The sequence below is a fragment of the Lepisosteus platostomus genome, chromosome 22 (assembly GCF_059453375.1).
Source record: "Lepisosteus platostomus isolate fLepPlt1 chromosome 22, fLepPlt1.hap1, whole genome shotgun sequence".
Lineage (NCBI taxonomy): Eukaryota > Metazoa > Chordata > Actinopteri > Semionotiformes > Lepisosteidae > Lepisosteus > Lepisosteus platostomus.
Window position 1 is genome coordinate 2,544,096 of NC_142632.1, and position 21,066 is coordinate 2,565,161.

The window sequence follows — 21,066 nt, forward strand, 5'->3', positions numbered from 1 at the left end:
AAACAGGCGCCGTCCTTCGGGGGAGGCGTCAAACCGAGGTCCCGACCCTCCTTGGCCATTAGGAAACCCCAGGGCGTCTCTCAAAAAGAGACGCCGGGGGTGTCCCTCTGGTGTTAGTGCTCCCCTTTACCCATCAGTCGGGGTCTCCTCCTAATCCCCGTCTCACCTGTAGCAATCAATGACGAGGCCCCCCTGTCCGTGAGATTTAGTACTCGCGCAAGAGACCGGGGGCAGAGCGCGAACGCGGTCCCCCGCCCCCCACAAAGTGCGCGCTCCGGGTTCCCTCTCGGGGCCCTGCAACACAGCGGAAGGGCAGCGAGAAGGAGCCTCTTGCTCTGACGCCGCAAGGCCACAAGAGGGCGGAGGCGCCGCGCGCCCGGCCGACGTGTTGGACCGGTGCGCTTTACGTGCTGAAATAAACACGCGAAAGCCCCGAAATGTTTCCAGAGTGCTGTGCACTGGAGGTTTTTGTCTGGTGAAGACTTGCCTGGTGCTCCTCCGTGCAGATTGTTTGTCCTCCTCCAGTGCGGGACGAGCCAACACAAGGGAGCGCATTCGCCAACATCCAGGCACGCAATGCGATTTGGAAAGCAGCTCCTTTCCAAAGAGTTGCAAACGAACGATCCTTCAGTCCCGCTCGGGGGGCACGGAACCCCCGCCACACACAGCTTCAAGTAGCGAGTCAGGCGCCAGGGCTTTCGCTTACGGCCACACCACCCTGAACACGCCCGATCTCGGAAGCTAAGCAGCGTCGGGCTTGGTTAGTACTTGGATGGGAGACTGCCTGGGAGTACCAGGTGCTGTAAGCTTTTGCTCTCCCGGCCAGCAGGGGTCGCCGTTGGTGCCGTAGGCTTTGGGAGGAAAACCTGCAGGATGGAAAGGTGATCTATAGCCTCATCTCTAGAGATGTTTTGTTGCTGTGGCATGTGTGTGACCCATATTCAAAAAAAAAAACCCGTCTGTAAAACGAATATCGAAGCTGCCTCTAAATCTGCAAATGAAGATGAGTCGATAAACCACTCGTTTTTCGTATAACTAGACATATATTCATTTGTTACCGATTTCATTCATTGAGCACGGATACAATAGAGGTACAGCCATTCACTGTTTGACATGTCTGCACTGGTACAGAACCGAGCAATCAGAAAACGGGTGAAACTGTCTTTAGACTCAGCATACAGTACCGAGGCCCCCCATGACCAAATAAAGGCTAACCTCGATAATCAGCCTAAAGAACGCAGACTACAGCAAAACGACTGACTTTGAAAAGGGAATGAACGTCCGGAAGGAGTAGTGGAACTAGCTTGAGATGCTTCTCCGGACCCCTAACTAAAAGCCAGCGAGAACCAGCAGCGGCGTCCACTCCTGTCGAACCGGGATCCTTACGCAGCCACGCAGCTCGTGGTGTCCTAACCCTCCCGTATCTGATTTTGGACCAAGCACATCAGGGGAGAGCACGAACGCAGTCCCCCACTACCAGAAATTATGCAGTCGAGATTCCCACATTTGGGGAATTCGCAGGGGTCAGCACAGCCGGAGTGCAATGGCCGAGCCTCGCCCTGGGTGAACCTCCTTCTTGATCAAGGTATCTCCCCTGCCAGGTAAGTATGAGTTAAACAGGCCCCTGCAAGCGGCCCGCACCCACAGCACAAATCGTGCAGCCTAGGCCACCTCCTCGCCCCGCACGCCACCGCCTCCTGCTGGGCCCACTCTTTCACACACTCACACGCCACACTAACACTCAAAAGTGTGGGCAAAACGAGAAAACGAGCGCGCCGTTTCCTACACATCTGCAGTCGCCGTTGCGCATTCGCAGCATGTCCCGGGATGCAATTCGGCCTCATTTGCATAACTCCAGACCTGCAGATCGCCACGCAAGCTCGCGACGTGCGCCTGCCACACACCGAACAAACCTTTTCAGCAATTTCCAAAAAACGGGCCTGCTCGCCTGCCCACAAGGCTCCGTCTCTTACCTGCTCTCCAGAGCCTGCTGCCTTCTTTGCTTTTCTCTCGGCACCGCTGCAGTGCACACAACTCCTGCAGCGGGAGGGGGGGAGAAAGTTCCCACGCTCCGCCGCAGGGAAGGCTCGCTCCGTGCGCACACGTCCTTTCGATGCCAGTCCAACAAGTGCTCCGCATTAGCTGCGTCGGGGCTCCGGCGTGTCGCACCTCACCTCACCTCGCACTGCCCCCTCCTTGAATGTCTGCCGCTGGGCATGCCCCGCTCTCCTCCGCCTTATCTTATCGCGTGTGAGCACCGACAATGGCCACAATGCCGGGGAATGGCACCTGTAAAGTGTTAATTGGGGCACAGGAATAGCCCGTCTCTTCTCGGGGGGGCCTGCTTCAGAGACAATACAGCAAACACAGCGGGGCGGGGGAAGAAGACGACACCACACATGCGGGTACATTCAGCTCCGGCGGGAACGAGACATTTGTCGGTCTTTTCAAGTGCCGAGAGCCGAGCAATCCTTCACTTGTATCGTTTCTCCCCGGTGACTAGATCTGGCCCTGCGACTCTCGACTGGGCTCACCCCCGGGGCAGCCCAGCAGGTGTGAGCCTGGCCGGCACCCTGATGGGAGATTCCACCCCGGAAAAGCTCCGGTTGCTGCTGCTCCTGCAAGAGGTGTGACTGGGACCAGTAGGGAGCGCTCACCCTGCGGGCTGTGTGGCTCTCTTACGCCCCAGCCTCCTGATGGCGACACTCTGCTGCACAAACAGGCGCCGTCCTTCGGGGGAGGCGTCAAACCTAGGTCCCGACCCTCCTTGGCCATTAGGAAACCCCAGGGCGTCTCTCAAAAAGAGACGCCGGGGGTGTCCCTCTGGTGTTAGTGCTCCCCTTTACACATCAGTCGGGGTCTCCTCCTAATCCCCGTCTCACCTGTAACAATCAATGACGAGGCCCCCCTGTCCGTGAGATTTAGTACTCGCGCAAGAGACCGGGGGCAGAGCGCGAACGCGGTCCCCCGCCCCCCACAAAGTGCGCGCTCCGGGTTCCCTCTCGGGGCCCTGCAACACAGCGGAAGGGCAGCGAGAAGGAGCCTCTTGCTCTGACGCCGCAAGGCCACAAGAGGGCGGAGGCGCCGCGCGCCCGGCCGACGTGTTGGACCGGTGCGCTTTACGTGCTGAAATAAACACGCGAAAGCCCCGAAATGTTTCCAGAGTGCTGTGCACTGGAGGTTTTTGTCTGGTGAAGACTTGCCTGGTGCTCCTCCGTGCAGATTGTTTGTCCTCCTCCAGTGCGGGACGAGCCAACACAAGGGAGCGCATTCGCCAACATCCAGGCACGCAATGCGATTTGGAAAGCAGCTCCTTTCCAAAGAGTTGCAAACGAACGATCCTTCAGTCCCGCTCGGGGGGCACGGAACCCCCGCCACACACAGCTTCAAGTAGCGAGTCAGGCGCCGGGGCTTTCGCTTACGGCCACACCACCCTGAACACGCCCGATCTCGTCTGATCTCGGAAGCTAAGCAGCGTCGGGCCTGGTTAGTACTTGGATGGGAGACTGCCTGGGAATACCAGGTGCTGTAAGCTTTTGCTCTCCCGGCCAGCAGGGGTCGCCGTTGGTGCCGTAGGCTTTGGGAGGAAAACCTGCAGGATGGAAAGGTGATCTATAGCCTCATCTCTAGAGATGTTTTGTTGCTGTGGCATGTGTGTGACCCATATTCAAAAAAAAAAACCCGTCTGTAAAACGAATATCGAAGCTGCCTCTAAATCTGCAAATGAAGATGAGTCGATAAACCACTCGTTTTTCGTATAACTAGACATATATTCATTTGTTACCGATTTCATTCATTGAGCACGGATACAATAGAGGTACAGCCATTCACTGTTTGACATGTCTGCACTGGTACAGAACCGAGCAATCAGAAAACGGGTGAAACTGTCTTTAGACTCAGCATACAGTACCGAGGCCCCCCATGACCAAATAAAGGCTAACCTCGATAATCAGCCTAAAGAACGCAGACTACAGCAAAACGACTGACTTTGAAAAGGGAATGAACGTCCGGAAGGAGTAGTTGAACTAGCTTGAGATGCTTCTCCGGACCCCTAACTAAAAGCCAGCGAGAACCAGCAGCGGCGTCCACTCCTGTCGAACCGGGATCCTTCCGCAGCCACGCAGCTCGTGGTGTCCTAACCCTCCCGTATCTGATTTTGGACCAAGCACGTCAGGGGAGAGCGCGAACGCAGTCCCCCACTACCAGAAATTATGCAGTCGAGATTCCCACATTTGGGGAATTCGCAGGGGTCAGCACAGCCGGAGTGCAATGGCCGAGCCTCGCCCTGGGTGAACCTCCTTATTGATCAAGGTATCTCCCCTGCCAGGTAAGTATGAGTTAAACAGGCCCCTGCAAGCGGCCCGCACCCACAGCACAAATCGCGCAGCCTAGGCCACCTCCTCGCCCCGCACGCCACCGCCTCCTGCTGGGCCCACTCTTTCACACACTCACACGCCACACTAACACTCAAAAGTGTGGGCAAAACGAGAAAACGAGCGCGCCGTTTCCTACACATCTGCAGTCGCCGTTGCGCATTCGCAGCATGTCCCGGGATGCAATTCGGCCTCATTTGCATAACTCCAGACCGGCAGATCGCCACGCAAGCTCGCGACGTGCGCCTGCCACACACCGAACAAACCTTTTCAGCAATTTCCAAAAAACGGGCCTGCTCGCCTGCCCACAAGGCTCCGTCTCTTACCTGCTCTCCAGAGCCTGCTGCCTTCTGTGCTTTTCTCTCGGCACCGCTGCAGTGCACACAACTCCTGCAGCGGGAGGGGGGGAGAAAGTTCCCACGCTCCGCCGCAGGGAAGGCTCGCTCCGTGCGCACACGTCCTTTCGATGCCAGTCCAACAAGTGCTCCGCATTAGCTGCGTCGGGGCTCCGGCGTGTCGCACCTCACCTCACCTCGCCCTACCCCCTCCTTGAATGTCTGCGCTGGGCATGCCCCGCTCTCCTCCGCCTTATCTTATCGCGTGTGAGCACCGACAATGGCCACAATGCCGGGGAATGGCACCTGTAAAGTGTTAATTGGGGCACAGGAACAGCCCGTCTCGTCTCGGGGGGGCCGGCTTCAGAGACAATACAGCAAACACAGCGGGGCGGGGGAAGAAGACGACACCACACATGCGGGTACATTCAGCTCCGGCGGGAACGAGACATTTGTCGGTCTTTTCAAGTGCCGAGAGCCGAGCAATCCTTCACTTGTATCGTTTCTCCCCGGTGACTAGATCTGGCCCTGCGACTCTCGACTGGGCTCACCCCCGGGGCAGCCCAGCAGGTGTGAGCCTGGCCGGCACCCAGATGGGAGATTCCACCCCGGAAAAGCTCCGGTTGCTGCTGCTCCTGCAAGAGGTGTGACTGGGACCAGTAGGGAGCGCTCACCCTGCGGGCTGTGTGGCTCTCTTACGCCCCAGCCTCCTGATGGCGACACTCTGCTGCACAAACAGGCGCCGTCCTTCGGGGGAGGCGTCAAACCGAGGTCCCGACCCTCCTTGGCCATTAGGAAACCCCAGGGCGTCTCTCAAAAAGAGACGCCGGGGGTGTCCCTCTGGTGTTAGTGCTCCCCTTTACCCATCAGTCGGGGTCTCCTCCTAATCCCCGTCTCACCTGTAACAATCAATGACGAGGCCCCCCTGTCCGTGAGATTTAGTACTCGCGCAAGAGACCGGGGGCAGAGCGCGAACGCGGTCCCCCGCCCCCCACAAAGTGCGCGCTCCGGGTTCCCTCTCGGGGCCCTGCAACACAGCGGAAGGGCAGCGAGAAGGAGCCTCTTGCTCTGACGCCGCAAGGCCACAAGAGGGCGGAGGCGCCGCGCGCCCGGCCGACGTGTTGGACCGGTGCGCTTTACGTGCTGAAATAAACACGCGAAAGCCCCGAAATGTTTCCAGAGTGCTGTGCACTGGAGGTTTTTGTCTGGTGAAGACTTGCCTGGTGCTCCTCCGTGCAGATTGTTTGTCCTCCTCCAGTGCGGGACGTGCCAACACAAGGGAGCGCATTCGCCAACATCCAGGCACGCAATGCGATTTGGAAAGCAGCTCCTTTCCAAAGAGTTGCACACGAACGATCCTTCAGTCCCGCTCGGGGGGCACGGAACCCCCGCCACACACAGCTTCAAGTAGCGAGTCAGGCGCCGGGGCTTTCTCTTACGGCCACACCACCCTGAACACGCCCGATCTCGTCTGATCTCGGAAGCTAAGCAGCGTCGGGCCTGGTTAGTACTTGGATGGGAGACTGCCTGGGAATACCAGGTGCTGTAAGCTTTTGCTCTCCCGGCCAGCAGGGGTCGCCGTTGGTGCCGTAGGCTTTGGGAGGAAAACCTGCAGGATGGAAAGGTGATCTATAGCCTCATCTCTAGAGATGTTTTGTTGCTGTGGCATGTGTGTGACCCATATTCAAAAAAAAAAAACCCGTCTGTAAAACGAATATCGAAGCTGCCTCTAAATCTGCAAATGAAGATGAGTCGATAAACCACTCGTTTTTCGTATAACTAGACATATATTCATTTCTTACCGATTTCATTCATTGAGCACGGATACAGTAGAGGTACAGCCATTCACTGTTTGACATGTCTGCACTGGTACAGAACCGAGCAATCAGAAAACGGGTGAAACTGTCTTTAGACTCAGCATACAGTACCGAGGCCCCCCATGACCAAATAAAGGCTAACCTCGATAATCAGCCTAAAGAACGCAGACTACAGCAAAACGACTTACTTTGAAAAGGGAATGAACGTCCGGAAGGAGTAGTGGAACTAGCTTGAGATGCTTCTCCGGACCCCTAACTAAAAGCCAGCGAGAACAAGCAGCGGCGTCCACTCCTGTCGAACCGGGATCCTTCCGCAGCCACGCAGCTCGTGGTGTCCTAACCCTCCCGTATCTGATTTTGGACCAAGCACATCAGGGGAGAGCGCGAACGCAGTCCCCCACTACCAGAAATTATGCAGTCGAGATTCCCACATTTGGGGAATTCGCAGGGGTCAGCACAGCCGGAGTGCAATGGCCGAGCCTCGCCCTGGGTGAACCTCCTTCTTGATCAAGGTATCTCCCCTGCCAGGTAAGTATGAGTTAAACAGGCCCCTGCAAGCGGCCCGCACCCACAGCACAAATCGCGCAGCCTAGGCCACCTCCTCGCCCCGCACGCCACCGCCTCCTGCTGGGCCCACTCTTTCACACACTCACACGCCACACTAACACTCAAAAGTGTGGGCAAAACGAGAAAACGAGCGCGCCGTTTCCTACACATCTGCAGTCGCCGTTGCGCATTCGCAGCATGTCCCGGGATGCAATTCGGCCTCATTTGCATAACTCCAGACCGGCAGATCGCCACGCAAGCTCGCGACGTGCGCCTGCCACACACCGAACAAACCTTTTCAGCAATTTCCAAAAAACGGGCCTGCTCGCCTGCCCACAAGGCTCCGTCTCTTACCTGCTCTCCAGAGCCTGCTGCCTTCTGTGCTTTTCTCTCGGCACCGCTGCAGTGCACACAACTCCTGCAGCGGGAGGGGGGGAGAAAGTTCCCGCGCTCCGCCGCAGGGAAGGCTCGCTCCGTGCGCACACGTCCTTTCGATGCCAGTCCAACAAGTGCTCCGCATTAGCTGCGTCGGGGCTCCGGCGTGTCGCACCTCACCTCACCTCGCCCTACCCCCTCCTTGAATGTCTGCCGCTGGGCATGCCCCGCACTCCTCCGCCTTATCTTATCGCGTGTGAGCACCGACAATGGCCACAATGCCGGGGAATGGCACCTGTAAAGTGTTAATTGGGGCACAGGAACAGCCCGTCTCGTCTCGGGGGGGCCGGCTTCAGAGACAATACAGCAAACACAGCGGGGCGGGGGAAGAAGACGACACCACACATGCGGGTACATTCAGCTCCGGCGGGAACGAGACATTTGTCGGTCTTTTCAAGTGCCGAGAGCCGAGCAATCCTTCACTTGTATCGTTTCTCCCCGGTGACTAGATCTGGCCCTGCGACTCTCGACTGGGCTCACCCCCGGGGCAGCCCAGCAGGTGTGAGCCTGGCCGGCACCCGGATAGGAGATTCCACCCCGGAAAAGCACCGGTTGCTGCTGCTCCTGCAAGAGGTGTGACCGGGGGCAGAGCGCGAACGCGGTCCCCCGCCCCCCACAAAGTGCGCGCTCCGGGTCCTGCAACACAGCGGAAGGGCAGCGAGAAGGAGCCTCTTGCTCTGACGCCGCAAGGCCACAAGAGGGCGGAGGCGCCGCGCGCCCGGCCGACGTGTTGGACCGGTGCGCTTTACGTGCTGAAATAAACACGCGAAAGCCCCGAAATGTTTCCAGAGTGCTGTGCACTGGAGGTTTTTGTCTGGTGAAGACTTGCCTGGTGCTCCTCCGTGCAGATTGTTTGTCCTCCTCCAGTGCGGGACGAGCCAACACAAGGGAGCGCATTCGCCAACATCCAGGCACACAATGCGATTTGGAAAGCAGCTCCTTTCCAAAGAGTGGCACACGAACGATCCTTCAGTCCCGCTCGGGGAGCACGGAACCCCCGCCACACACAGCTTCAAGTAGCGAGTCAGGCGCCGGGGCTTTCGCTTACGGCCACACCACCCTGAACACGCCCGATCTCGTCTGATCTCGGAAGCTAAGCAGCGTCGGGCCTGGTTAGTACTTGGATGGGAGACTGCCTGGGAATACCAGGTGCTGTAAGCTTTTGCTCTCCCGGCCAGCAGGGGTCGCCGTTGGTGCCGTAGGCTTTGGGAGGAAAACCTGCAGGATGGAAAGGTGATCTATAGCCTCATCTCTAGAGATGTTTTGTTGCTGTGGCATGTGTGTGACCCATATTCAAAAAAAAAAACCCGTCTGTAAAACGAATATCGAAGCTGCCTCTAAATCTGCAAATGAAGATGAGTCGATAAACCACTCGTTTTTCGTATAACTAGACATATATTCATTTGTTACCGATTTCATTCATTGAGCACGGATACAATAGAGGTACAGCCATTCACTGTTTGACATGTCTGCACTGGTACAGAACCGAGCAATCAGAAAACGGGTGAAACTGTCTTTAGACTCAGCATACAGTACCGAGGCCCCCCATGACCAAATAAAGGCTAACCTCGATAATCAGCCTAAAGAACGCAGACTACAGCAAAACGACTGACTTTGAAAAGGGAATGAACGTCCGGAAGGAGTAGTGGAACTAGCTTGAGATGCTTCTCCGGACCCCTAACTAAAAGCCAGCGAGAACCAGCAGCGGCGTCCACTCCTGTCGAACCGGGATCCTTCCGCAGCCACGCAGCTCGTGGTGTCCTAACCCTCCCGTATCTGATTTTGGACCAAGCACATCAGGGGAGAGCGCGAACGCAGTCCCCCACTTCTAGAAATTATGCAGTCGAGATTCCCACATTTGGGGAATTCGCAGGGGTCAACACAGCCGGAGTGCAATGGCCGAGCCTCGCCCTGGGTGAACCTTTTTTTCGATTTTTAAGAACTTTATTTTCTTTTCACAAAAAAATACAGGAAATCACAAATCAGAAAGCTTTACATTAATATACATACTTAAAACAGTATATATGATCACATCTCATTACATTTTGACACGGTAACAGTTACATAGCAACAATTTTCTTTTTTTCTGGTGCAAATCACATTCTTTATTTAAACATGATAATGTTTTTCACAGTTTCTTGAGATGTTGACCTATGCTCTCTATTTCCCACAGATTTTCTGCTTCCTCCCTCCCTTCTCTCCACAGATCTCTGAGGTAATAGTTCTCTCGGGTGATGAACAGGGCCAGGCTACCTGCTGCCTTGACTGGGACCTCGATGCCTTTGAACAGCCCCATGTTCCTCACTCTCCACAGGGCGTCTTTCCCACTGTTCACCACGGCCCAGATCCTGTCAAACACGTCAGGGGGAAGTTTGACAGGAGAGATGCCGTATATGATGAAAGCGGCGGTCAGGGTAAATTGGGGCGAGAGAGCCTGCAACCAATCTTCAAACTGGGCCCAGAAGGCCTTCGCAAAAAAGCAGGACCACAGGAGATGGGTCACAGTCTCCTCCTCGCCGCAGCCCACCCTAACGCAGCGAGGGCTGGGGGTGAGGCCCCTACGGTACAAGAAAGTTCGTACCGGTAAGCACTGGTGGACGACACTCCAGGCTAAATCTCTGTGAATGTTGCACAGAAATTTAGAGGATGTGTGTTTCCACACCTTCCTTGTTTGGGCTGATGTTAAAATGCCCACAGGGGTCTGCCTATTGTTCTGGGGTGCTACGAAATCTTCCAGTTTTTGGACGCTGACATCTCGGAGGGGAATATGGCCAATTGGGTGAGATCTTAGAAAACTTTTAACTGTCCCATAAATTGCAGGGCATGTGTCAGAGAGTGGGACGTCCAGCTTGGGTCTGACACCCCACACTCTGAACACCTCCCTACCTACCCAGAGCCTGGAAAAATAAGTCCAGGTACGCGCTGCAGGTGCTGTTGCAAAGCCTCTCAGCACAGAGGCCAGGAAAATGCACAGCAGCTTCGTAGCAATATCTGGGACAGACTTCCCCCCTGAGGGTGGCGGCCTGTACATTATTTCCCTTCTGAGTCTTTCCTGCTTCCCACCCCATAGAAATTGAAACATCAATCTCCTCATCACCGCCGCAACACGGTGTGGGATTGGGAAGGTAGAAGCCAGAAAATTCAAGACAGGCAAGAGCTCGGCTTTGATGACCAGCACCTTCCCTGTCATGGTGAGGTCTCGGTCCTTCCATTGCATCAGTTTTTTGTTTAAGATTGGCAATTTGTTCTGCCAATTTACTGTTCCCATCTCTTCTCCAAAATACACCCCCAGGACCTTAATTCTCTTCTTTTGCAGCCTGAGATCATGTCCTTCTTTTGGCTCCCTCCAGTTCTGATAAAAAATCTCACTCTTAGATTTGTTAATTTTTGCGGAGAAAGCCAAAGAGAAACGATCACAGCACTGCAGAGCTCTGCTAATTGAGGCATTGTCAGAGAGGAGCAGGGTGACGTCATCCATGTATAGAGATGTCTTTACCTCTCCTCCCCCACTTCCAGGCACTGGTATCCCATTAATGGCCTGATCCTGGCGCAAGGCACAGGCTAAGGGCTCCATAGCCAAAACGCATAACAAGGGGGATAATGGGCAGCCCTGCCTCACCCCTGAACAGACTTCAAAGGGGCGTGATCTATTGCCATTAACCATGACTCTGCTGTTGCTACCTGTGTACAGCAGGTTAATCCACTTTCTCATGATGGGGCCAAACTTCATGTGCTCAAGTCCCGATGTTAAGTACTGCCGGTTTAGGCGGTCAAAGGCCTTTTCTAGGTCTACACCTAAAATGCAAAGAGGGAGGGAGCGATCCTCAGAGTACAGACAGACATCCCTCAACAAGGCCAGGTTGTCGCTCATCAGGCGTCCTGCTATCCCACAAGTCTGTTCTTTCCCTACCAGTGAGGCCACTACATTTTGTAGGTGCAGGAAAAGGGCTTTGGACAGGATCTTAGTGTCCACGCCTAACAGGCTGAGGGGTCTCCAGTTCTTTATGTCATTTTTTGCTCCTTTCTTAAACAAGAGAGAGATAGTGCCTTCTCTTAAGGAGTCAGGCAGCAATTCTGTCTTATATCTTTCCTCGAATAGGACCAGTAGCGGATCCTGAAGCAGATCCCAAAAGGTGCAATAAAATTCTTTAGGGAGCCCGTCAGCACCTGGAGTTTTCCCCTTCTGTAAGCTCTCCATAGCCTGTCTCAGCTCTTCTACTGTCAAATCCCTCTCAAGTACTTCCCTATCTTCTTCACTCAAAACGTTTTCTAGCTTTGAGGTAAAAAAATGAATTTCTTCATCCTTTACCTCTGTAGAGCTGTACAGTCTTGAGTAGAAGGCCTTGGTGCAGGAGAGGATAGCACTCGGCTCTGTTCTCTCTCGTCCCTCCTCATCAACTACACTTTCCATGACAGACTTGGAGCCTACCACTTTCCTGAAAAAGAAGCGAGTACACTTCTCATTTTCTTCCAAGAACTGCACTCTGCCTCTTAACAGCACTCCTCGACTACTTTCTTCGGCTATGCTCCGGATGTCCTTTTTTAAAAGGGTGATATCCTCGAGCACATCGAAGCCACTGTGCAGCATCGTGTAGAGACGCTGCAGCTGCCTCTGTTTCCTGGCTAGCACTCCTCTCCGTCTGGCAGCAGCCTTCCTTCCCTCAGCCATGAAAAAGGTCTTTGTCCTCATCTTCACCTCCTCCCACCACTCTCCTACTGACCCGTACAGACACTGCAAGGACAGCCACTGTGATAGTTTCTCCTTGTAGCGGGATACTACCCCCTCGTTCTCTAGCAGCTTTGTGTTGAGTTTCCAGAGGCCTGGGCCAAAGACAGTCCCGCCCTGGAGTTCCACTCTACACCCTAAAGCCTGATGATCTGAGAAGAAGACAGGCTGAAGAGTGACCCCAACAACTTTCACTCTCTCTGAGACAAAGCAATAGTCAATTCTGGAGCTGCTATTCCTCCCTGACCATGTATATCCTGCTGTTGTGGGATATATACATCTATATGTGTCTGAGAGTTTAAAGTCTTGAACTAAGTTTTGCAGGGCCAGTGAGCTGGAATCCAATTTTATCGGAGAGCTAGACTGCCTGTCTGTGTGCTCTAAGATACAATTAAAATCCCCTCCCACTATCACGTCTGTGCTACTTAACAATAGGGGAGAGAGTGCCTTGAGTAGCTCCACCCTTCCTCCCACGTCAGTAGGACAATACACATTGATTAGCCGCAGGTTAACGGTCCCCCATTCCACATCCACACACAGCAACCTGCCATCTATGACCCTCTGAATACTTTTCAATTTGAAAGCCCATCCTTTGAAAAGAATGGCCACGCCAGAGGCTCTGTTGTTATTGTCCCCTGACCAAACAGAAGGCCCTTTATCCCACCTATCTTCAAAGCTTTTATACCTCTCTTGATAGGCTAAAGCACACTCCTGCAACATCAACACATCTCCCTCTCTCTGCTGGAGGTAATCAAAGACACACTGACATTTAACTCCGTCATTGATACCTCTGGTGTTAAGAGAAATTATGTTTAGAGCCATATTACATAAGAAAGTGGAACCAGTCTTTACAAAACACATTTCTCTTCGGTCTCACCTGTTACCTTCTTCTTTTTCTTTTTCTTCTTACCAATTTCCTGCCAGCCATCCTCTGAATGAGCCTTCATCAGGGTGGCAGCAGTAAAAGCATTCACGGAGTCCATTTCAAGGAAGGGGGTAGAGGGAGGGGTGGAGGGGTTCCAGCTGTCCCCATCGCCATTCTCTCCTTCCTCCTCGCTCGGGGAGAAAACAGAGTCATTTTTCCTTTTCCTCAAGTCCAGCTCCTGGGAGCACTGAGGGGAAAGGGGTGCAGCCGATGCACCAGTCTCCTCTTCCCCCTCACCCACCAGCTGTTGCAGATCCTCCGTGATGGACTGGATGGAGGAGAGGAGGGCATCTGTAGCACTTGCAGAGTCTGAGAAAAGCAGCTCCGCTGAATCCTGGGTATCGTCGCTGGACCCGCTCCACCGGGGGGCCCCACACTGGCCCTCGTTCTGAGGAGCAGGAGTGGGGGAGGGGTCCTCGCTGTTCTCGGGGGTTTTCAAACCCTCGTGCTTGTCTGGTGCAGTCTGCGGTTGTGGGAGCGTAGTGGATTTCTCTTCCACCGGCCCCGGAGCCACAGCAGGACTGATCCTGGCTGGAGGCTGAGACTCTTTGTCCAACAAGGGTTCTTTGTTTGACTTGTTGTTTGCTTTGGCTTTTCGGGCCGGTTTGGCTGAAACAAGCACTGCCTCATCCTTTCTCATTTTGAGTTTATTGGCGTAGGCGTGAGGGCAGTTCTTAAAAACGTGTCCTTCCGAGCCACATAAATTGCACTTTGGCAGCATTGAACAGTCAGAGGCTAAATGTCCCTGTTTGCCACAGGTCTTGCAGCATTTCACAGTGCAGGAAGATGCCAGGTGTCCCACAGCACCACAGCGCCGACACACCTTTGGTTGTCCCACATAAAAAACATAGCCATTGCAGGCGCCCAGCCGGATTGTAGAGGGCAGGTGCCTTAAGCCTCCATTTACATTGTCCGGTAGTAAGCGAACCTCGAATTTCCTTGCTCCTGTTTTTATACCGTCAACATCTCTAACCTCAGTTCCATGGTGGACGGTGCAGTACTGGTTAAGCCAGGTGTGAATGTCCTCCGTCTTTGCCAGTTCCGAGAACATAACAACATGCACCGTTTTCCTCTCTCTCTGTGTCAGAGGCTGCAAGTTGATCTTCTCAAGTGCAGGAACTTTCCCTCTTTTTGCCTCAAACACATCCACGCATTGTTCAAACAGAGGATAGGTACCAAATACAACCTCAAATGCTTTCTGACCTGGGAGAGCAAAGATGAAATCCAAGTGCCAAGGTTCAAAGCCAAGTTCCTTCTGTAACACTTTTCTGCTGAACTGCATACGATCCATGAACAGGTCATCCAAAAGCTCAAAACGTACAGCATTCTTGCGGGATCCAAAGGTTGCCATCTCAAACTGCAAAACAAACACTGCTTCCACAAAACAAGAAAACAATCCAACTACTCCAACTACAGGCTGATCAAGGTATCTCCCCTGCCAGGTAAGCCGAGAGCCGCAGGCGATGAGCCCGGAGCTGAACGGGCCCCACTGGCTCGTTTGTAAGGCCAGGTGCATTGCCAACCACGACCGGCAGGGCAGAGGCCTTGAAGGCAGCCTGGGCTCCTGCAGCTGTCCAGCCACGCACTCTGGTTTCTCTTCATCTCATACAAATCTTTTGCCTTTTACTAAAGATTTCCATGAAGAGGAGCATGAATGAGTTCCATACAATTTTTGTGCTTTCCTGCCTTCGGGTGGGGCGCAGCTGGGCTGGTCAAAGAGAGAAAACAAAACCGCTCACAATCACTCTTATTACTGCGACTGTGGCCGTCTGCTCTGCGAGTCCTCGGTCTCCGCCTGTCTGATTGGTGCTCTTTTCTTTGGGGGGCGGGAAGTGTCCGGCCGCAAATATGAAGCGTTACAGCAACGACATGCCATGAGACGATTGATAACGATTTCCATAGGATCCACGCGGTTGCCTGGCAACCGTCAGCTTTGCGCAGTGGCAGTATCGTAGCCTGTGAGGTTTAGCCGATGCGCGATTATTGCTAGTTGAAAACTTTTCCCAATACCCCGCTTCCGCCGGTTTGCAATACAATCGGCGAAAGCAATTCTTGACAGTCTCGTCAGAGACTGAGCAAGGTGTTTAAAGACAGATTTTGTCATGGTAACATCATGGTAGAAAGAAACAAGCTTGTTACGTCTCAACAGAAACACTCTTTAGCTCTTTCAGCGTTATGCAGAGAACAGCGTCTGTCGAGATCACTTTTGAGTCAGCGCGAAACGCCGTGTGCTGTCAGTTTGATTTCATATTGCTCGTAGTGGCGCCCGGCTTTTGTCTGTCAAACGTTAGGTTGCCCTTCTTCATGCTGCATCGTCGGCATGAGTGGAGCTTTTTAAACGTCTGTACTTACTGCGCCTCATAAGAAATCGTTTGTCCCCGTTCAAAACAGATTGTGCGATGTCCTGCAGCGTTCGCAAAGCAAACCTTTGACAGTTTGAAAGAGGAATTTATTCTGCTTCCTGTGCGTGCAGTAGTTACAAAGTTGAACGTCTTTACACGATCTGCCGCAGATCTTACAAACGAGCCAGTGGGGCCCGTTCAGCTCGGGGCTCATCGCCTGCGGCTCACGGCTTGCGAGCGTGCCCAATCCGTGCGATAACTCGGAAAACACCCGGCCACACTGTGCCGGAAACGACGCACTCTGGGAAGCCGCTATGCAAAGCGAGGTCCCAAGATCCCCTGCGGCCGGACACTTCCCGCCCCCCAAAGAAAAGAGCGCCAATCAGACGGCCGGAGACCGAGGACTCGCGGAGCAGACGGCCACAATCACCATTACAAGAGCGATTGCGAACGTGCTTGTTTTCTCTCTTTGACCAGCCCAGCTGCCCGCCACCCGAAAGCAGGAAATCACAAAAATTGCAGGGAACTCATTCGTGCTCCTCTCCACGGAAATCTTTAATAAAAGGCGAAAGAGTTGTACGAGATGAAGAGAAACCAGAGTGCATGGCTGCACAGCTGCAGGAGCCCAGGCCGCCTTCAAGGCCTCTGCCCTGCCGGTCGTGGTTGGCAATACACCTGGCCTTACAAACGAGCCAGTGGGGCCCGTTCAGCTCCGGGCTCATCGCCTGCGGCTCACGGTTTGCGAGCGTGCCCAATCCGTGCGATAACTCGGAAAACACCCGGCCACACTGTGCCGGAAACGACGCACTCTGGGAAGCCGCTATGCAGGCAAGGTCCCAAGATCCCCTGCGGCCGGACACTTCCCGCCCCCCAAAGAAAAGAGCGCCAATCAGACGGCCGGAGACCGAGGACTCGCGGAGCAGACGGCAACAATCACCATTACAAGAGCGATTGCGAACGTGCTTGTTTTCTCTCTTTGACCAACCCAGCTGCGCCCCACCCGAAGGCAGAGAAGCACAAAAATTGCATGGAACTCATTCATGCGCCTCTCCACGGAAATCTTTAGTAAAAGGCGAAAGATTCGTATGAGATGAAGAAAAACCAGAGTGCGTGGCTGCACAGCTCCAGGAGCCCAGGCCGCCTTCAAAGCCTCTGTGCTGCCGGTCATGGTTGGCAATGCACCTGGCCTTACAAACTAGCCAGTGGGGCCCGTTCAGCTCCGGGCTCATCGCCTGCGGCTCTCAGCTTGCGGCCGTGCCCAATCCGTGCGATAAGTCGGAAAACACCCAGCCACACTGTGCCGGAAACGACGCACTCTGGGAAGCCGCTATGAAAAGCGAAGTCCCAAGATCCCCTGCGGCCGGACACTTCCCGCCCCCCAAAGAAAAGAGCGCCAATCAGACGGCCGGAGACCGAGGACTCGCGGAGCAGACGGCCACAATCACCATTACAAGAGCGATTGCGAACGTGCTTGTTTTCTCTCTTTGACCAGCCCAGCTGCCCGCCACCCGAAAGCAGGGAAGCACAAATATTGCATGGAACTCATTCATGCTTCTCTCCGCGGGAATCTTTAGTAAAAGGCGAAAGATTTGTACGAAATGAAGAGAAACCAGAGTGCGTGGCTGCACAGCTGCAGGAGCCCAGTCCGCCTTCAAAGCCTCTGCGCTGCCGGTCGTGGTTTGCAATGCACCTGGCCTTACAAACGAGCCAGTGGGGCCCGTTCAGCTCCGGGCTCATCGCCTGCGGCTCACGGCTTGCGAGCGTGCCCAATCCGTGCGATAACTCGGAAAACACCCGGCCACACTGTGCCGGAAACGACGCACTCTGGGAAGCTGCTATGCAAAGCGAGGTCCCAAGATCCCCTGCGGCCGGACACTTCCCTCCCCCCAAAGAAAAGAGCGCCAATCAGACGGCCGGAGACCGAGGACTCGCGGAGCAGACTGCCACAATCGCCATAACAAGACCGATTGCGAGCGTTTTTGTTTTCTCTCTTTGACCAGCCAGGCTGCGCCCCACCCGAAGGCAGGGAAGCACAAAAATTGCATGGAACTCATTCATGCTCCTCTCCACGGAAATCTTTAGTAAAAGGCGAAAGATTTGTACGAGATGAAGAGAAACCAGAGTGCGTGGCTGCACAGCTGCAGGAGCCCAGGCCGCCTTCAAAGCCTCTGCGCTGCCGGTCATGGTTGGCAATACACCTGGCCTTACAAACGAGCCAGTGGGGCCCGTTCAGCTCCGGGCTCATCGCCTGCGGCTCTCAGCTTGCGGCCGTGCCCAATCCGTGCGATAAGTCGGAAAACACCCAGCCACACTGTGCCGGAAACGACGCACTCTGGGAAGCCGCTATGCAAAGCGAGGTCCCAAGATCCCCTGCGGCTGGACACTTCCCGCCCCCCAAAGAAAAGAGCGCCAATCAGACAGCCGGAGACCGAGGACTCGCGGAGCAGACGGCCACAATTGCCATAACAAGAGTGATTGCGAACGTTTTTGTTTTCTCTCTTTGACCAGCCAGGCTGCGCCCCACCCGAAGGCAGGGAAGCACAAAAATTGCATGGAACTTATTCATGCTCCTCTCCACGGAAATCTTTAATAAAAGGCGAAAGATTTGTACGAGATGAAGAGAAACCAGAGTGCGTGGCTGCACAGCTGCAGGAGCCCAGACCGCCTTCAAAGCCTCTGCGCTGCCGGTCGTGGTTGGCAATGCACCTGGCCTTACAAACTAGCCAGTGGGGCCTGTTCAGCCCCGGGCTCATCGCCTGCGGCTCTCGGCTTGTGGGCGTGCCCAATTCGTGCGATAACTCGGAAAACACCCGGCCACACTGTGTCGGAAACAACGCACTGTAAGGCACCTTGAAGCGTGCACCCCCAACATTCTTCTTTGCACATCTGTGAAAGGTAAACTCTTGAGCAAACTCTGAACCAGCTCTAAGGAAACTAATCCGATTAGACGTTACTTTGACTCATCCTTTAAGGGACCCTTGATAATTGGAGAAATCAATGATTTCGAATGAATTCTGTATGCGTCAAAAGACAGCTATACACAGAAAACATGCAGGACACTGCTCATGATGTTTCCCGAGCCGAAACACAGTGCGTTTTTCCAAGCCATCTGACAAAGCCCGCCCACTGAAAACTGCAGCAGATCGTGTAAAGACGTTCAACTTTGTAACTACTGCACGCACAGGAAGCAGAATAAATTCCTCTTTTCAAACTGTCAAAGGTTTGCTTTGCGAACGCTGCAGGACATCGCAAAATCTCTTTTGAACGGGGACAAACGATTTCTTATGGGGCGCAGTAAGTACAGACGTTTAAAAAGCTCCACTCATGCCGACGATGCAGCATGAAGAAGCGCAACCTAACGTTTGACAGACAAAAGCCGGGCGCCGCTACGAGCAATATGAAATCAAACTGACAGCACACGGCGTTTCGCGCTGACTCAAAAGTGATCTCGACAGACGCTGTTCTCTGCATAACACTGAAAGAGCTAAAGAGCGTTTCTGTTGAGACGTAACCCAGTGGGCAAAAGACGTATAATATACGTCTATTAAACGCATACCTTAGACGTCTAAATGTGGTCTGCAATTCGTCTAGAATGAAATTCTAATATACGTCTATTGTTATACGTCAATTATACGTCTATGATTAGATGTTCATTATACGTAAATGGTTGGAGTTCTATTATACGGATAAATTTAGAGGACTATTATACATATATGGTAGGAGTTCCGGATAACTTTAGAGGACTATTCTACGTATATGGTTGGAGGTCTATTATACGGATAACTTTAGAGGTCTATTATACGTATATGGGTAGAGGTCTATTATACGGATAACTTTAGAGGTCTATTATATGTATATGGTTAGAGGTCTATTATACGGATAACTTTAGAGGTCTATTATACGTATATGGGTAGAGGTCTATTATACATCAAAGTTAGGTTTTACAGGTGTAGAAACTAGTAAATCAACCCAATGATTTGGTTTAGAAATTTATTCTGAAAATACACATTCACACCTGAAAAATATGTATTTCAAATTATACATTGTATACAATCAATCAACAATCAACATATGGGCAATAATCATAAAAAACACAACTAGTCTTAAACTTCAGCTACAAATTCTGGTAATATGGCAATATACAGTATAGTAACGGCAAACACAAACTAATTACATTAACACACTAACTCAAAACCACATTTTGATTCAAATATACATTTTAAAATGTACAACTTCTATATTTCCAAGAAAAAAAATATTACAATGGAAGTTAAGACGATTTTTGTCCACTATTTGCAAACCCTGTGTAATTGTCCTAACAGTTAGAACCAAAAACCTAGTATTTTCAGTGTCCAGATCTCCTGGCCCCCTGCCTTGCATATGCATTCTTCAAGTAACACATTGCGTGCTCCTTTATTTCTTTTTCTGCTGATTTAGGGCGGGACTTCAGCACCGCAGCTAGGAGAAAATTATATAATATTACTTCCCAAATTAATGATGATTAATATCTTCTTTAGTATAATCTAAAAAATGAACGGTTTACTAAGCTCAAAGCTGAAATAAATGTATAAAATTTGGCTTGCATCATAGAAGTTGAGCAATAAAGTCTGTCCTAATTAAAGAGTACCCAAAGTTTGAAAGTACAACATAGAATAAGAATAGAGAAACGGCAAAACGATTTAGTGTCATCTTCCCCATTCACACCATTCCCCATTTCGAATGAATTCTGTATGCGTTAAAAGACAGCTATACACAGAAAACATGCAGGACACTGCTCACGATGTTTGCCGAGCCGAAACACAGTGCGTTTTTCCAAGCCATTTGACAACGCCCGCCCACTGAAAACTGCAGCAGATCGTGTAAAGACGTTCAACTTTGTAACTACTGCACGCACAGGAAGCAGAATAAATTCCTCTTTTCAAACTGTCAAAGGTTTGCTTTGCGAACGCTGCAGGACATCGCACAACCTCTTTTGAACGGGGACAAACGATTTCTTATGGGGCGCAGTAAGTACAGACGTTTAAAAAGCTCCACTATTTTTATGTGCCATTTTTTGCTTATTCACTTACTATTTTAATCAAAATAATATTAAGAAAGATCTGTATGTATTCAGATAGTATTATTATTGTTCATACTTACTCGTCAAAAGAGGATTGCTGAGATATTTGCGGATATACTTCTACGTTTGAAAAACGTGTCCAAAATGGTGACCAACGAATACTAGCAATGCATTGTGGTATATAACCGGAAAATATGCTGGGTTCGATATTTTCTCAACGTATGCGTTTATTAATGTTGTCGATATTATGGTTGAAATTTAACATTGATAATACATCGTGGCTATGTGCCCCCTGCTATGAGCTGATGTGCAATTTTAACGCATGCAGTTAGTAAGGATCGGTCACTGTTGTATGGTATTATATACAGTATAATGACATTATGGAATAGGATGGGGACAGGCCTGGCATCACGGGGGGAGGGAGGAATGTCGCCCCTTCAGTTTTGGGCAAAAAGATGTACCTAACTTACCTAGGAGTATACGGCACTCTGCACAGTGTACGAAGTAA

At 52.3% G+C, this 21,066-nt stretch overlaps 14 non-coding genes and 1 pseudogene across 14 annotated transcripts; 6 read left to right on the forward strand and 9 right to left on the reverse strand.

Annotated features, from left to right (window-relative positions):
• Window positions 1–700: 700 nt before the first annotated feature.
• Window positions 701–809, forward strand: LOC148643104 (5S ribosomal RNA; annotated as a pseudogene).
• A 636-nt stretch (window positions 810–1,445) lies between these two features.
• LOC148643105 (U1 spliceosomal RNA) lies at window positions 1,446–1,609 on the reverse strand. Its single transcript, XR_015929234.1, has one exon. It is a non-coding gene; the product is annotated as a U1 spliceosomal RNA (small nuclear RNA).
• Window positions 1,610–3,416: 1,807 nt separating this feature from the next.
• On the forward strand, window positions 3,417–3,535 carry LOC148643106 (5S ribosomal RNA). Its single transcript, XR_015929179.1, has one exon. It is a non-coding gene; the product is annotated as a 5S ribosomal RNA (ribosomal RNA).
• A 636-nt stretch (window positions 3,536–4,171) lies between these two features.
• LOC148643107 (U1 spliceosomal RNA) lies at window positions 4,172–4,335 on the reverse strand. The gene has a single exon (XR_015929233.1). It is a non-coding gene; the product is annotated as a U1 spliceosomal RNA (small nuclear RNA).
• Window positions 4,336–6,141: 1,806 nt separating this feature from the next.
• On the forward strand, window positions 6,142–6,260 carry LOC148643108 (5S ribosomal RNA). Its single transcript, XR_015929214.1, has one exon. It is a non-coding gene; the product is annotated as a 5S ribosomal RNA (ribosomal RNA).
• A 637-nt stretch (window positions 6,261–6,897) lies between these two features.
• LOC148643109 (U1 spliceosomal RNA) lies at window positions 6,898–7,061 on the reverse strand. The gene has a single exon (XR_015929187.1). It is a non-coding gene; the product is annotated as a U1 spliceosomal RNA (small nuclear RNA).
• A 1,487-nt stretch (window positions 7,062–8,548) lies between these two features.
• On the forward strand, window positions 8,549–8,667 carry LOC148643110 (5S ribosomal RNA). Its single transcript, XR_015929180.1, has one exon. It is a non-coding gene; the product is annotated as a 5S ribosomal RNA (ribosomal RNA).
• Window positions 8,668–9,303: 636 nt separating this feature from the next.
• Window positions 9,304–9,475, reverse strand: LOC148643111 (U1 spliceosomal RNA). The gene has a single exon (XR_015929149.1). It is a non-coding gene; the product is annotated as a U1 spliceosomal RNA (small nuclear RNA).
• Window positions 9,476–14,739: 5,264 nt separating this feature from the next.
• Window positions 14,740–14,853, forward strand: LOC148643112 (U5 spliceosomal RNA). Its single transcript, XR_015929316.1, has one exon. It is a non-coding gene; the product is annotated as a U5 spliceosomal RNA (small nuclear RNA).
• A 233-nt stretch (window positions 14,854–15,086) lies between these two features.
• Window positions 15,087–15,228, forward strand: LOC148643113 (U4 spliceosomal RNA). Its single transcript, XR_015929472.1, has one exon. It is a non-coding gene; the product is annotated as a U4 spliceosomal RNA (small nuclear RNA).
• A 759-nt stretch (window positions 15,229–15,987) lies between these two features.
• LOC148643114 (U5 spliceosomal RNA) lies at window positions 15,988–16,102 on the reverse strand. Its single transcript, XR_015929361.1, has one exon. It is a non-coding gene; the product is annotated as a U5 spliceosomal RNA (small nuclear RNA).
• A 390-nt stretch (window positions 16,103–16,492) lies between these two features.
• LOC148643115 (U5 spliceosomal RNA) lies at window positions 16,493–16,609 on the reverse strand. The gene has a single exon (XR_015929358.1). It is a non-coding gene; the product is annotated as a U5 spliceosomal RNA (small nuclear RNA).
• A 393-nt stretch (window positions 16,610–17,002) lies between these two features.
• On the reverse strand, window positions 17,003–17,117 carry LOC148643116 (U5 spliceosomal RNA). The gene has a single exon (XR_015929342.1). It is a non-coding gene; the product is annotated as a U5 spliceosomal RNA (small nuclear RNA).
• Window positions 17,118–17,508: 391 nt separating this feature from the next.
• On the reverse strand, window positions 17,509–17,625 carry LOC148643117 (U5 spliceosomal RNA). Its single transcript, XR_015929242.1, has one exon. It is a non-coding gene; the product is annotated as a U5 spliceosomal RNA (small nuclear RNA).
• A 391-nt stretch (window positions 17,626–18,016) lies between these two features.
• On the reverse strand, window positions 18,017–18,133 carry LOC148643118 (U5 spliceosomal RNA). The gene has a single exon (XR_015929332.1). It is a non-coding gene; the product is annotated as a U5 spliceosomal RNA (small nuclear RNA).
• Window positions 18,134–21,066: the final 2,933 nt, after the last annotated feature.